Raw genomic sequence first — 13,800 nt, forward strand, 5'->3', positions numbered from 1 at the left:
CACTGAGGCCTGGCTCCTGGTCCTGTTTTCTTGACTCCGATCTAGCACTTCAGTCTTTGAATAATTGAACAGTTTTCAGTGTGTCTACTGGACATGTTGAATTTTCCCAAGCTCCCATCAGCAGCAATGGCAGAAGTCAAGTGGAGGAGTCCAGATTGCTCATCCCCACCGTTTGTGGTGGGACACCCCAGTATGAGGAAGTAGCAAGCAAGACTTTTCTTCCTGAAAGCAGAATTTATGTTGGCTTTCTAGCTGTGACTTGCTATGATTTCCTTTAGCTGTGTTACTGTTAACTTTGCAGGCTACCCCAATTCTCTTTATCTTTTGTTCCTTTTGACTTTGAAATTCTCTTTTGTTCTTGAAGAGCTTCTTTTAAATATTGGGTATTTTCTGCTGGGTGAGGTCATTTAGCAGAGAGCCTTGTCAGCTCTCACCGTGCTTGTAGCAGACAGTATCTCAGGGGACTCTGGGCTTAAGTGTTGTTTACACACACTTCAGATCTACTGATTCTGCAGCACAGAAGTGGGAGGGTTGAAAGGGTTACACTCATCCTTAACAACGTCTTTTTTTAGCATGCGCTGAAATGAGCTACTTCTCTGATGCAGGCGATGTTGGAAGATAAACTGTTGTGGATCCCAGTACTTTCTAGGGTAGCTATTTACCCCTTAATTCCCATTTTGGTGAAAACTACCCTATTATGAAAAGCAAACTTTATTAGCAATCCTCTTCCAGTATTGTGTAATTGCTTCATTTGTGTTTAGCTTTCATCTGCTGAGATGCTTGAAAAATATTTCGCGGTAGTGACTGGAGTGGTGAGAAGATTGGAGGCTTTTAGGCGATGTTCCAAATGGCTTTTCATGTTTCACGCAGGCTTGCTTGAGCGAGGGCTAAGAGTCCCTGCAGAAGCTAATACATTATCCACTGCCCCGTTTTTCATACCTAGCTACTGGTCCCCTAGGATTAGCAAGGGTTCCTCTCGGAATTATGCCATCTCCATGGGAATTTCTGCCTCCTCTTTATCCTTCCAGTTCCTCTGAACAAAGCATTGTCTTTAGCTGGCCTCTTGCTTGTACTTCTCAGTGTATATAGGATGCTCTTCAGCTAAACATACAAACATGGGAAGAATATCTCTGTTTTTGTGGGTTGACAGTATTTCTCTCAATGAAACAATGGGTTTTAAATCTATTAATAAACAACGTCCTCATATTGAAACAAGTGCTCAGTTACACTTCGGTTACAAAGGATAGGTTGGCTTTTGTTGGGTTTGGCTCCTTCACCTGTGAACTTTGTTTGAGAGGATCTAATTTAATTTTAAGAGTATCATGAAGACTTTCGATGGTTAATTGCATCACTTCTGGGAGCCAGCGACTTTGAGGCTGTTAATATTTTTCAATAGTATTTATGAGCTCAAATAATTAGAAGGAGCTCAAGTACAAATCCCATGAACCCCCCAATGAAAAAAACAAAACCAAACCCACAATCCTGTGTCTTTGGTTTATAGAAAACGTTCCTTTTTTTTTTTTACTTCTAGAGATCTAAGATCTTTTTTGTATTTAAAATTCATCAGCTTAGAAAAGTTCCCACATTGTGAGTCGGACAAAAAAAATAAAATCCTAGGCATCAGGGTAACAAATCTGAAGGATTAATAGATATTTCTGGATTTCAAGCTTTATAATTCAACACTTGTTGTTTAGTATTTCTGTCTGCCCATAGTGAGCATCTTTGTTCAACATCTTCCATCAGATTCTCCTGGGCTGCGTGGGATTTGCTGAGTGCTTTCAGTAATAGCGATGCTGCTTTATTTCTGCCCCAGTATTCTGGGAGATTTGTTTGAGGGCACATCTTCCAGGGATTTTATACAAGAGGCAACAAAAAGAACACTTATCTTAGCAGAACCACAACTTCACTGTCAACTATGAAAGAAGAGCCAACAGATTCCAACTTAGATTAAAAGTCAGCTGTGAACAGAGGCAAATATTCCCGTAGGCACAGGGCATCTCTCTGAAGAGAAATTGTTGAAAATGCAAATGGCTGAAAGAGAGTTCAGTGTGTGATTACTTTGTATTTCACAAGCACTGTGGTTTCATATGCCCCGGGTCAGCTCTTCTGAGATTTACAGAAAAGATTTCTGGAAGACCTATGGCAACTTTCGACACGCCATCTTCAAAATCCTCCCATTTTCTTTGCAGGCAGAGTCACTCTTGTGAAGGACTCCTTCGGGGGAATGGATAACAGATGCCAGCGTGGCCCCCTCCCGCAGCGTGACAGCACAGGGCAAATATTGGAGAAGAAGAAAAGCAACTTTTTTTTTTTTTTCCTTCCCCGTCTCAGAGCTGTCACATTAGCTCTTCCAGTTGTGAAGGCATCCTTGACAGGACATCACATCTTAATAATGCCAGGCATCATCTTGACCATAGCTTATATAGGTAGGCAGGGGGTAATGATCAGTTCAGACTCCATTGGGAGGCCATCAGTTAGATGAGGAACAATTGACCTTTCAGGAAAAGCCATACAATTAGAGGCAAATGAAATAAAGTAGCAGATGAGGTACAGTGGAATTTGAAAACAGCATATTTGTGTCAGATAAGAGCAAGAGGATGCTGGGACTAAGGTTTTCTACATCTTCAGGCAGAGAAAATGCATCCAAAATCTACTTTTCAGGAGGTGGGCTCACCACAGCTGTCTTCTCAGAAGAGTGTGATAGAATTAATGACTGTCCTCCTTCAGTTTTACTAATAAATCCATGTGCCAATGGAGAAACCAGTCACACAGATAATACCATTAAATACCATTAAACTCCCAATACTAATTGGATTAATTTGACAAAATAGTTTCCTATGTCCCTGCTTCACATTCAAGGCAGTCTAGAAGTTCACAGAAGTTCATTGAAAGATGTTTTTTATTTTTCTGCCTTCTATTTGGCTATCGTTTCTTGCTCCGGGCATAGAAAATGAGGTTAGATTTGAGGAGGATGAGCGTAAGGAGGGAGGAGTAAAAGCGAGGGAAGCCAGAAGTTGGAGTGACCAGTTTAAAGGCTCTGAGATTTGTCATAATGTAGAAGGCCAAAGTGCTCTGACCCAAGCAGGTGGCGTTGATTTCTTTCAAAGAGACCGTTGTGGTCCTGGGTTGGAAAGAGGGAAGGCAGGAGAATTAAACAGCCAGCAGAGAGTCCTGCTGATAGGCAAGATGCCACCTGTAGGACTTAATGAGCGGAAAAATAGTTGTTTAGCCTAGTAGCGGGCAGCACTGGAGAAGAGCTCTTGAAGTAAGACTTAGAGGAAACTCTTTGTGAAGATGCCATGAAAGTCTGTCTGGTCTTCAGTTCCAAATTTGAGGAAAGAAGAGGAAGGGGATAGTTTCAAGCAGTGGTCTGATGCCTTTAAGGATTTAAATTCAAAGGGGGGTGTGGGGGCAATGAGAGAGAGGTTCACAAATTCTGTTCATGACATTTTATCTCAAAATGTCAAGTGCTAAAGCTCTGGAAGTACTGCTTACCTGGTGGATGCAGTACTGCATAATTGAAGCCACTGGAGAGTTAAGGAAATCTGTACTTTCTGGCCTTTATTTATTTAAAAATAAAAACTTTGGCAACACCGTATGTACTGCTGAGTACATATGGCACTAAATCTCAGTGCAAAGTACTGAGCAGAGATGCTCCCTGTGGCACCATTCTTTCTGATCTCGGAGGTTAACCTTTGATAGCCTTTGCTCGCTCTTTTCATCCATTCTGTCCTTTCCTGAATTCCTGGGGATATAGACTGATGCAATTTTGTTCTGAAACCAGGAAATGTGTGTGTTTAGTTGGTACATGTGAAAAATAGTGAAGATGTTTATCTCTATTCCTACCACTGAGGGAACGTGCATCACTAAGTGTTGAAATGTTTAAGTGTTTAAACTGAGAAGCCCGTGAGGGCCCTAGCTCTGCAAACTCTGAGGTCCTGCATTCATCCTTGGGTTGTTTTGAGGTAGGAGAATTAGTCAGCCCCAGGCTGGCTTTATTCTTCATGCTGTACATCTCTACAGAAGACCACCAGTGCCAATGTGTCTGGCGACTGCTGACACCTGTGTTGCATTCCCTGTGCTGTTAACAGATGTGGCAGGGGCAAACATGTTCCTGCACAAGTCGCAGCTGTGATGGTGCCACAAACACCTTTGAGAATCATTCCCATGGGTGAAGGCGTTGCCTATGGAAACTAGAGTTTCTGCACTCATTATTTTCTCACCCTTATGACTGTGGGGTCACAATTCAGTGCCATTATCAATATAATTCTTGTAGATGAGGGTGCCCAAAAGTTCCTCCACTAAGGTAATCCCATTTTTATGAGTGATCCCTTTGTCCATGCTTATGGCCGATATTTGTCTCTTCTGATTTTAAACTCTGATTCAGAGATGAATGAGTCTTTTGCTTCCTTAGCTTTTTGGGGACCCCATACAAACACGTCCATGTTTCTGTAGGCTTGCATCTGAGAGAGCCTGGTCTGGAAATTGGTGCTGGAGGCTCCTCACCCGCCTGTCTTTTCCAGAGACTTAACCGACCTCTGCACTGCTCTTAGAGAGAAACTCCACTCCAGAAATGTTGCTGGGTTGTCCTCAGGAATATTATTCAAAAGAAACAGACATGTGGGACACGCTTTCCTAGTATTGGAGGGAAGCCTGTTTGCATCTCCTACATTAGGAAGATTGTTCGAGAACGGTTCATCCATGTGTGAAGTTGTCCCCTATGAATCTGCCAAGGCTGAGGAGCTCAGGGAGATCTGCTGGCAAGGGTGCCAGGGGCTCATCCACCCAATTTTTCCAAGATGCTGGAGGTCAGAGAGGAGCGGATGTGTAATTTGCTTGTCTGAACCAGTTCTTCTGCCTTGTTTTCTATAGCTAGTGAGTTTTCACACTGCGTACCAAACTTCCAGAGACAAAATATCGATACTGCGTAATTTGAATGGGAGAGCGGAGCCTTCTTGCTCTGCAATTTGCATTATGCAGAAGTCTGAGATAAAAGAGGAGAGAAGCACATGTTGCAGGCTCTCTCCTTTGGAAGCTCATCAGCATGACAAATCACCCGGCGTACAGTACAATTTACAATGAGCCTTCCTAGTTGTTTACCTTTATATAATTACACAGCATGGGCTTTTTTTTTTTCTTTTAAGGAAACTACTGTGCGAGGCAGTTTTGTTTCTTTGAATTCTAACTTCACCAGTGTTTGTTTTTTTTCCAGGGCAAATGTTGGAGGAAAAAAATGAACACTTTCTCTTGGTCAAAGTAAAGAAGTATATTCATTATAGCAACTCAGAGGATTACGCACAACTCAATTTAATTTTTTTTTTTCCTCAAGGTAAATATCTAATTGCTTTGATTTTGTTTTGTTCATATCCCAGGAAAAAAAAAAGTCGTAGTACAGGCAAGTTCCTTTAACCGTTCTTTTCCATATAGCCTATGCTTCTGTATTCCTTGCGCAACTCGCCTTGTGCTGACCTTGTCCTTACAGGCCAACTCTCTCCATAGAGATTTCACTTCCCAAAGTTATAAGGCAGGGTGTGTGTGTTTGTGTTTGTATGCATGTGTTTGTGTGTGTATATATGCATATATACACACACACATAAAGAAAAAATAAATCTTGGCTTTCACTTTAACTTTGAAAGCGCTTTGTTTTCTTTCAGCTCCAGCAAACTGGATTGAATTGTAACTATATTGACTGCGTTTCTGTAGCACCTTCCCTCAGGGATCTAAAACAATTTTCTCACCCCTGCTAAATGCTGAACTTACCCTAAACACTTGCAAAGTAAGTAGGATGCTGCTATCTGTGCTGTAGGGTAAAAAAAAAAAAAAAGAGAGAGAAAAATGTTGAACGCAGCATACTGCTTGGAAGAGAAAAGGGGTAAGAATTTTAGCTCTGGGTTTTGAATATTGTTGTGTATTCACACAGTCATACTTTTCTTGGAGAGAGGAATCTTTTCTGGTTACAACATGGAACTTTAATGTGCCAAAATATAGTGGAATATTTACATCATGTAGCAGTGTGACCGCATTTTTGGTCAGTATTGAGCATAGCTTTTTGATAGTGCAGGAACAAATGGGTAAAATAAGGCAGGAATAGTAATAGGCATTTTTAAGAGAATATGGAGTCTGTTCCTTACCTGGCCACTGATCTGTTGTAGCTTAACCAGTCACAGTGTGGACTCCAGCTGCTGAAAAAGGTGTGTTTAAAAGTCAGCGCAGCAAGGAAAGGGGGAGAAAATTGCTCTAGTTGGCAGGTGCTAGTCCACTGTTCAGTGGCAAAACCTCTGGCCAAGGCAAACAGAGGTGCTGCCGTGCTGAAAACGAGCGAAGTCTGCTCATCCATCATAGCTAGTGTGAGGGTTTGAATATACGATGGCAAGGACAGAAGATTTGCTTCCCAGACTTTGTTTTTTTCTGATTTCTAGTATGAACTTTCTGTGTGTTTAACAAACAAAGGGAGAGCGCAATGATATTAACCACCCTTTGGTGATCCCACAGTGGTTGTGTTCCTAATAAACTGTAAAAAGAAAACTGACTACAGGAAGGTTGATGGCTAGGTTAATATACACTGTAGTGGAGTCATTTTAAAGTAATCCAAGCAAAGAAAGGAGATTTATATAAAAGTACATTTCCATTACTTGTGCCTCTGGCACACTAATGTCTCATCCAGCATAGCAAAAACCCAGCAACATTATTCTTGTTTCTTTTTCTAACATCCATAGCCTTTAGTATTGCTTTCTTTTGTTAATTTTTGAAAAATTACTTGTTAATTAAGAGACATAATTGACTGCAATGTGAGTCTTGACTGAAAAGAGCTTGAAGAACATAGCAGGAGTCTTGTGTTCTGGGTTTTTTAATTTATTTTCAAAAAACATCTAATTTTTGTGCGTGTCAATATTCAGTTAAAACTTTGATACTCGAGTAGAGTGGGATGCAAGCTCCTATAGATGTCTTCATGGCAACTGCATTTTCTCTGTTTGTCTTAGCTATAAACGTTGGAACAGTAGGGCAAGTCTATTTTATGGGTCAGTGAAAGAAATCCACTTTGAAGCAAGAAGCCAGACTACAAGTGAAGTTAGGTGGTTCCCCCCCCCACCCCGAGGACTCAAGATCAGTCTTTAAACACCACAGGTATGGCAGCACATTTTACACCCACTTTTTGTTACACTTTTCATAAGAACTTAGCACCTGGTGAGCATCTAAGTGGAGTTACTACTTAGAAAGTCTGGCTGCTTGCTTTGGTACTGAAGCAGAAGCATCTTTCTTCTAAAAATCTATCCCCAAAGGCCAAGACTTAAGCATTTTGTATTCCTATTACTTTGAATGGGAATTTCTCCTTACTAAGGAGTTTGGCATTTGGCTTGCTTATAGACCCAGGCACTTCTTTTATGTAGGTCCATTAATTTCGATCCTACTAAATGTGTATTCCTAATTGCACTAAGTCAATGTATGTAAAGAGATCAGAGGAAGGAGCTGATCCAGAAGGGGGGATACTCGGTATTGTGTGCTTTGAAGCTGGGGGATTGAATGACTTGTATCATCTTGGATGTGACCTTCAAATCGGTAAAGTGAATGTATAGCTTTTAAGAGAGACGTGGTGTAATTAATGATTAATCAGGGTGCTTTGTTTCGCATGTTTCTGAATTCTACAGTCAAGGCCTGTGTGCATAATGGTTGTTTTTATTTTCATTCTTCTGCAGCTCATCTCTGCTGACTTGCATCCGTTTGCTCCCTGATGTCTGTAGGCTCTAATAAATTGAGGAGTTTAGGCAGACAGCTCCTTAGGCGAGAGCTCTCCCTCGGCTGGTAACGCTGTTGAGATCTGCCTAGACTATAAAAGGCTCAGAAACGGGGACAAGCTTTTGGCTGAGAGGCATAAGAGAAGTGTAACAACTTTGATGTCCCCCCTTCTTCCGTTTTCTTGGATTTTTAATTGGCATAAGGAAACAGAGCAAGTCACTGGATTCATAAGCAAAAAAAGGACTGTTTGAGTCAGGAACAGTCCTAGGAAGCTTCCTGTTGGTAGTGTTTGCACTGATACTATGAATTCCAAGATATTTAATGGTTTTTAGAAATACCTTAGCTATCAGAGTGACGTGATAAAGCCAAAATCTGAGTTCTATCACAGGCAAGATGTTTGTCCACGTATTTGCAGAGAACAGTGTGAAGATGTGACAGCTTTGGATCTGAATGCACAAAGAAATCCCACAAAACAAATAAAGCCACAGCTTTCATTCCCATGATGTATAAATATCCAGAGCTGGTTTATAATTTCATGTTTATTAAGAGAATATATCTTTCACCAGCTCCTGCTTCCTTGCTCTCAAAAGCCTCCTTGACCCGTTCTTAATGCCATAACATTACAGGTCAAAGAAGAGATACTATATAATATAGTAATAATATAGTAATTTGTCTAGCAGAATCTGCATCAAGCTAATGTCTTTCAGTTGACTGGAGTACTCGGCTCTTTTCCTGTCATTACCTAGAGACTTGCCACTTGACATCACGGTGTACAGCCGCTTTTTCTTTCTTTTCTCCCATGTTTCAATATTGTCTGCTGGCAGGAGCCTGTGGCTTGAAAGCAAAAGGTTCAGAGAGATGAGGATTGCTGGACGCAATAGCCCTAGTATCCTCACAGAAATACAAGTACTATGGTCATGGGAGGAAGAATTGTGATTCTCCACTTTTAGGCAGAAGAGAGGATCTTCCTCAAGATTAACTGTTTGTAGGCAGGACAGATCAGGTAAAATTTCTGTCCTGTTTCCATGATACCTTCGGCATCCCTTCCAAAAAATCAGTATTATAAACTAAATAGAGTAACGGGCGCAGCAGTGGCAAGAATTAAAACACTACCAAGGTTGGGTCACTCAGGACATGGCAGCATTGTTCTGCCACGCAGGGAGGGGGAACACCCTTCTCCGTGTCCATGGGGATGAGATGAGAAATGATGGGCTTCAGTTGCAGCAAGTGAGATTTACTTTAGTGACAAAAACTTTCTAGGATGAAATACTGCATTAGATTGCTTATGGGGGTTGTGGCACCTCCATCATTGTGGGCCTTTAAGAATAGGTTAGAAAAACATATCAGGAACGATATCTATAGAGCTGCTCCTGCCTTGGGGCATGGCGATGGACTGGATGACCTCGTGAGGTCCCTTCCAGCCCTGTTTTCTATGATCTCTAATCCTGGACTTTTCATTACTCATCCCTCAAAGCCCCAAAGGTGACAGGACTATCACACTTCATTTTTACCCGTACACAGTCTTTGTTGCTGGATGGTTTTTACTCATTCTGAGAGGCTGGCTTCAATTACGTTTGTCATATGATTCGCCTTTCTTACAGCCTCTATTTTTTATTTTTTTTTTAAGTCCGTCCCTTCTAGGCCTTTTTTCTCTTTTTTTTTTTTTTTTTTAAATGGATCCTGCATGCTTCCAAACTTTCTGAAAGCAAAACTCAGACTTATTTTGTGGATTTGAAATTTCAAATTAGAAAAAAATGAATTAGGGGAGCCGTTGAGTAGTAATGTTATGCTCAGTGCTGCAAGAGAAACAAGAGCAGGAACTGGTTTTGCCTTGTTGAAGGTAAGATAACGATGTGGCCGGGCGCAGATGATGAGATGGGGAGCTGCCCAGGACAGCAGCTCTTTTGCTTGTTTGTACAGGACTTTATACAGTGTGACCCTGAAGCCTGAGTAATGGCTGCTCTAACAACCTTACGTTAGGATGGGAAGCACGTGAGATACCAGATGCATGTGTACAGTTTGCACGTGACATTGCTGTAAGGTGTAAAAGAACCATGGTTTGTACTCAAAAGTGATAAGATGTGATGATTTAAGGGTGATTAAAAACCACAATAAATTAAAAGATAGCCCAGACCGTGCCATCCTGCGAGTGGTGGGTTTTTATGCAGGTATCATAGCAGCAATAAGTACCCGACACAGCTGCACAGTCCCTTCTCCCTGACACAGCGGGATGTTTCACAAGCTGGTATGAAACAGTAGTTTCCCATTACATTTGCCCCTTTTCATCTCTTCCTGAAATGGAATTAAATTTGTTCTGTTAGTGGTGTGTGGTGGTTTTTAAGTGGTTTCCTTGCAGGTTGGCTTTAGGGCTTCCCCAGCTCTCGATTTGGGTTAGTAAAGTGGAAGATTGCACAATAAAAGCAAGGCGTCAGGCTGGAGGTAAACAAATGTCCTGCTTTATTGCAGAGTAGCTTTCTGGTTCAGCTCTGGGATGCCTTGGTCCATGAAATAGCTGTGCTAATTCACCACGTGTCTGAGTGTAATCGCTACAATCGAAATTGTAGAGAGGAAAGTGCTTGGAGCAATCCCTGCTGTGGTGACGACCCCACTCCTGCGATCTGTGCTTGGAGAGGAACGTCGTGCTCAGGACAGGCCAGTTCACCAACTGCCCAAGACTTAGTTGACCTTCTTCCTCTTGTTGGCCTTCCTCTTCATCCGTGGTTTAAACTGACAGAAGATGAGAAATCCCTGGAGGCGTTTTGCACAGAGCTGCACAATGTAGTGATTCACTGAAATGTTTTATGTTCCCCTGAATATTTGATGTTTGGTAACTGGATGCAGGTTTGCAGCAGTGGAGCAGAGGCGCAGTGCCATGGCGGGGCGGCGGGCAGAGTATTGCCATGTGAACCCGGTACTTGTCACTGCTACATGGGGCAATGTATTTGCAGGGTTTTCAAGTTTACCCTGTGTAGTAATATTTATCATAGAACGGTTTGAGTTGGAAGGGACCTTAAAGATCACCTAGTTCCAACCCCCTGCCCTGGGCAGGGACACCTCCCACCAGCCCAGGTTGCTCCAAGCCCCATCCAGCCTGGCCTTGAACCCCTCCAGGGATGGGGCAGCCACAGCTTCTCTGGGCAACCTGGGCCAGGGGCTCACCACCCTCACAGCAAAGAATTTCTTCCTAATATCTAACCTAAATCTCCCCTTTTTCAGTTTAAAGCAATTACCCCTCATCCTGTCGCTACACTCCCTGATCGAGAGGCCCTCTCCATTTCTTCCTGTAGGTCCCCTTTGGGGACTGGAAGGGGCTATAGTGTCTCCCTGGGGCCTTCTCTTCTCCAGGCTGAACACCCCCAACTCTCTCACCCTTTCCTTGTAGGAGAGCTGCTCCAGCCCTCTGATCGTCTTTGTGGCTTCCTCTGGACTTGCTCCGAATGATTTTAATCATGAAACTATCAACCCTCCCTCCTCCCCATTGTGTTATTTTTCTGAGGAGTTGACTATTTTGAAACTAATTATTCTGTGTAAGTCCTCAGCTGTGCGTTCTGAGTGCTGTTTCCTCTGTGGCTGTATTTGATGCATTCCATTTAATTATGCAGTTTAAAAACAAAAAATAAAAAAGGAGGGGGAAACTCACTTTGGTAGCTCCAGGCTGCAGGAGTTGCCATGTCTGCTTAAATCTCTCTCCTGCCTCTAAAGGGTCTGGTTGCTGCTGGAACCCATGGACTCCTTCAGCAATGTTATGAAGGCAGAATTGGAAAAAAGCATGTCTTTATGGACACTTTGATTAATTTTTCAAGGGATGACCAGCGCTGCTGTGTTACAGAGCTGTCAAATACCGTATGTCCAGAAGCCCTGTCATCTGAATTTCAAAGTCGGAGCTGTATTTTAAGAGACTTGCCCTTTTCATCCTATCTGGTCTGTGGGGGAGTGTCGCTGGGACTAAACCCGGTTTGACCGCCTGAAAGAAGCATGCCAGGCTTCCTTTGCCAGGGACTTTGAGTTTAAATCTATTTCAGGCCCTCAAAAAGGTCAGTCAAGGCTGCCGGCCAGAACCTGTGTCTAATTCAACGCTATTAGAATCACAGAAAAATAAAATCCCCGATCTTGGGCTGGAGGACAGAGAGCAAGGGAAGTTTTGGACACTTTATAAACTGCAGAATATGCTCTCATCGCAAACTGCTTCCGCAGTCCGAAGGGAGCAGCCGTGTCCCTGCACGCACTGGGAAGGTCGCTTGGGTTCTGCTGTGGTCTTTGGGCTCCACCAGTGGGGACCTGATTGATGGTCTGGGGCCTGAAGAAGCTGCTTTTCTTTGTTTGCCGAGAGAGGTCAGGATGGTGTTCCTTCATTTGTCTTAGCTGTCAGGGAATGTATCTTTCCAAAGTGAGTTGTATCTGGTTGTTCAAGTTCCCCACATCTGTAATATTTGTGCTTTGCAGTGAGGCAAAGGGGAAGCAGCAGTTGCGTGGTGGGTTTTTGGGTCTGGATAATGGTTTATTGCGCCTTTGCTGTGGTGGGTGGGCAGGGGGAGTTGCTGAGCCTCATCCCTCAGTGGCCCATTCCCATCCTCTGCCGACAACCCCAAAGAAAGGTACCCAGGTCTCTCTCTTCTGAGATACTTAATTGCCCCAGTGAAAAGATTTCTGTGGATTCCTCCTAGAGTAACAGAAGCTTTATTACTCTTTCACTTTGCTGTAATCCTTCAGTTTGTACTCGTATTTGTAATCTAACATGCATTCTTTTAAAATTGGAAGGAGCTGACATCAGTGGTTTGAAGAGCCAAAGGAAAGATTTCTTATTAACGGTAATCAGTCTGGCTAATTTCCCAGAAGCATCTAGACCTGCCGAGGTACAGAGGAGCCAGTGTACAGGACAGAGTCTCTTGTTCCACCGTTGGGTCTAATTTAATAATACTTTGTTGATTTGCAATGCAAGTTTGATTCTAGGTTTTGACCGGTATCTTGGAATGCAGTTTTTTGTCATTTGGAAAAATACTATGTTTGTTTCATATTATCATATCAGGAGGGATTTAATTTTCTTGGCTTCTTTACTGAATAATCTGATGAATGTGAAAAGCACCTTTAATGTGATTTCTCATTGATTACTTTCATATTAACACCCTGTGATCTGAAGAGTAATAAGTTTGTATTCACTTGCCATCTTATAAGTAGGTCTTAGTTTTAATCTTGTAGGTTTTTAAAATTGAATCAGCAGAAACTGCAAAAATTATGTTTATATTCACTTGCCATCTTACTAATGGATCTCAGCTTTAATCTTTCCGATTTTCCAAATCGATTCAGCAAAAATTATGTCATTAGGATTTGATTAAAGCATGCGGTTTCAGCTTAATTCTTTCATATGCCAATGTAAAAAGTTTTTGCAATATTAGCCTCTTACCTAATAAATCTTATTTCTCCATGTATTTTGAGAGTTTGGTGTTAGGTTTATATTTTTTTTATTTAAATCTTGACTGCTAGTAAAGTGTATTTGTCCATTTTGTAGTTAACTGCTGTATTAATTTTGAAGTTTTAAATAAAATTGGAAAGTAAATTTGGTATCTCAGTATTACGCAGCAAAAAATAGTTGTTGCAGTGGGGAAGCTGTCTGCTAATACCCTTATCTCCTGTTAGCTCGCGACCGCTTTTATGCATCTTGCGCATTTTGGCTGGAGGGAATCCAGCTTGCGATGATAATGGCTGGAAAAAAGTAGGGACCTGAGTGTTGGTGGATCTGTGAAATACACTGGTGGAACGTCTACGCTGGCAGCAGGTAGGGTCTGTCACTGAGGTGGGTGTGCTGTGTAGGGGCTGTCCTCATGCCCGTGGCCGTCGCGTGGAGTCAGGACAGTGGGGGGATGCTGTGCCCGTGCTGCAAATCAGTGGTGAAGGAGGTCAGCTTGTCAGGGCTGGCGTCTGCTCCAGCAGTTCTCCCAGCCATTTGCAGATACCAGTGGAGCGTGGACGCCTTTCCATCATCTTGCACCTCCTCCTTTTCCATAGCACTGAGTATCTTCTAGAAATAGATAAGTAGTGTAGCTGGCATGCGTGATTGTCACCTCAGTT

The 13,800-nt window shown here is 42.4% G+C and overlaps 1 protein-coding gene across 13 annotated transcripts in view; it reads left to right on the forward strand.

Moving 5' to 3' along the window:
• SGCD (sarcoglycan delta) overlaps positions 1–13,800 on the forward strand; it is a 354,229-nt gene that overhangs the window by 40,048 nt on the left and 300,381 nt on the right. For 2 of the 13 annotated variants that reach the window (XM_074604504.1, XM_074604499.1), the window contains one exon: positions 5,213–5,329. The exons of 10 other annotated variants lie outside the window; for them this stretch is intronic. The gene's annotated coding sequence lies outside the window, so the exon portion shown is untranslated. Of the gene's footprint in view, positions 1–4,902; positions 5,330–13,800 lie in introns of those variants that run through there. One more of the 13 variants, XM_074604500.1, reaches the window with a different exon arrangement.

This window comes from Larus michahellis, chromosome 11 (genome assembly GCF_964199755.1).
Source record: "Larus michahellis chromosome 11, bLarMic1.1, whole genome shotgun sequence".
NCBI lineage: Eukaryota > Metazoa > Chordata > Aves > Charadriiformes > Laridae > Larus > Larus michahellis.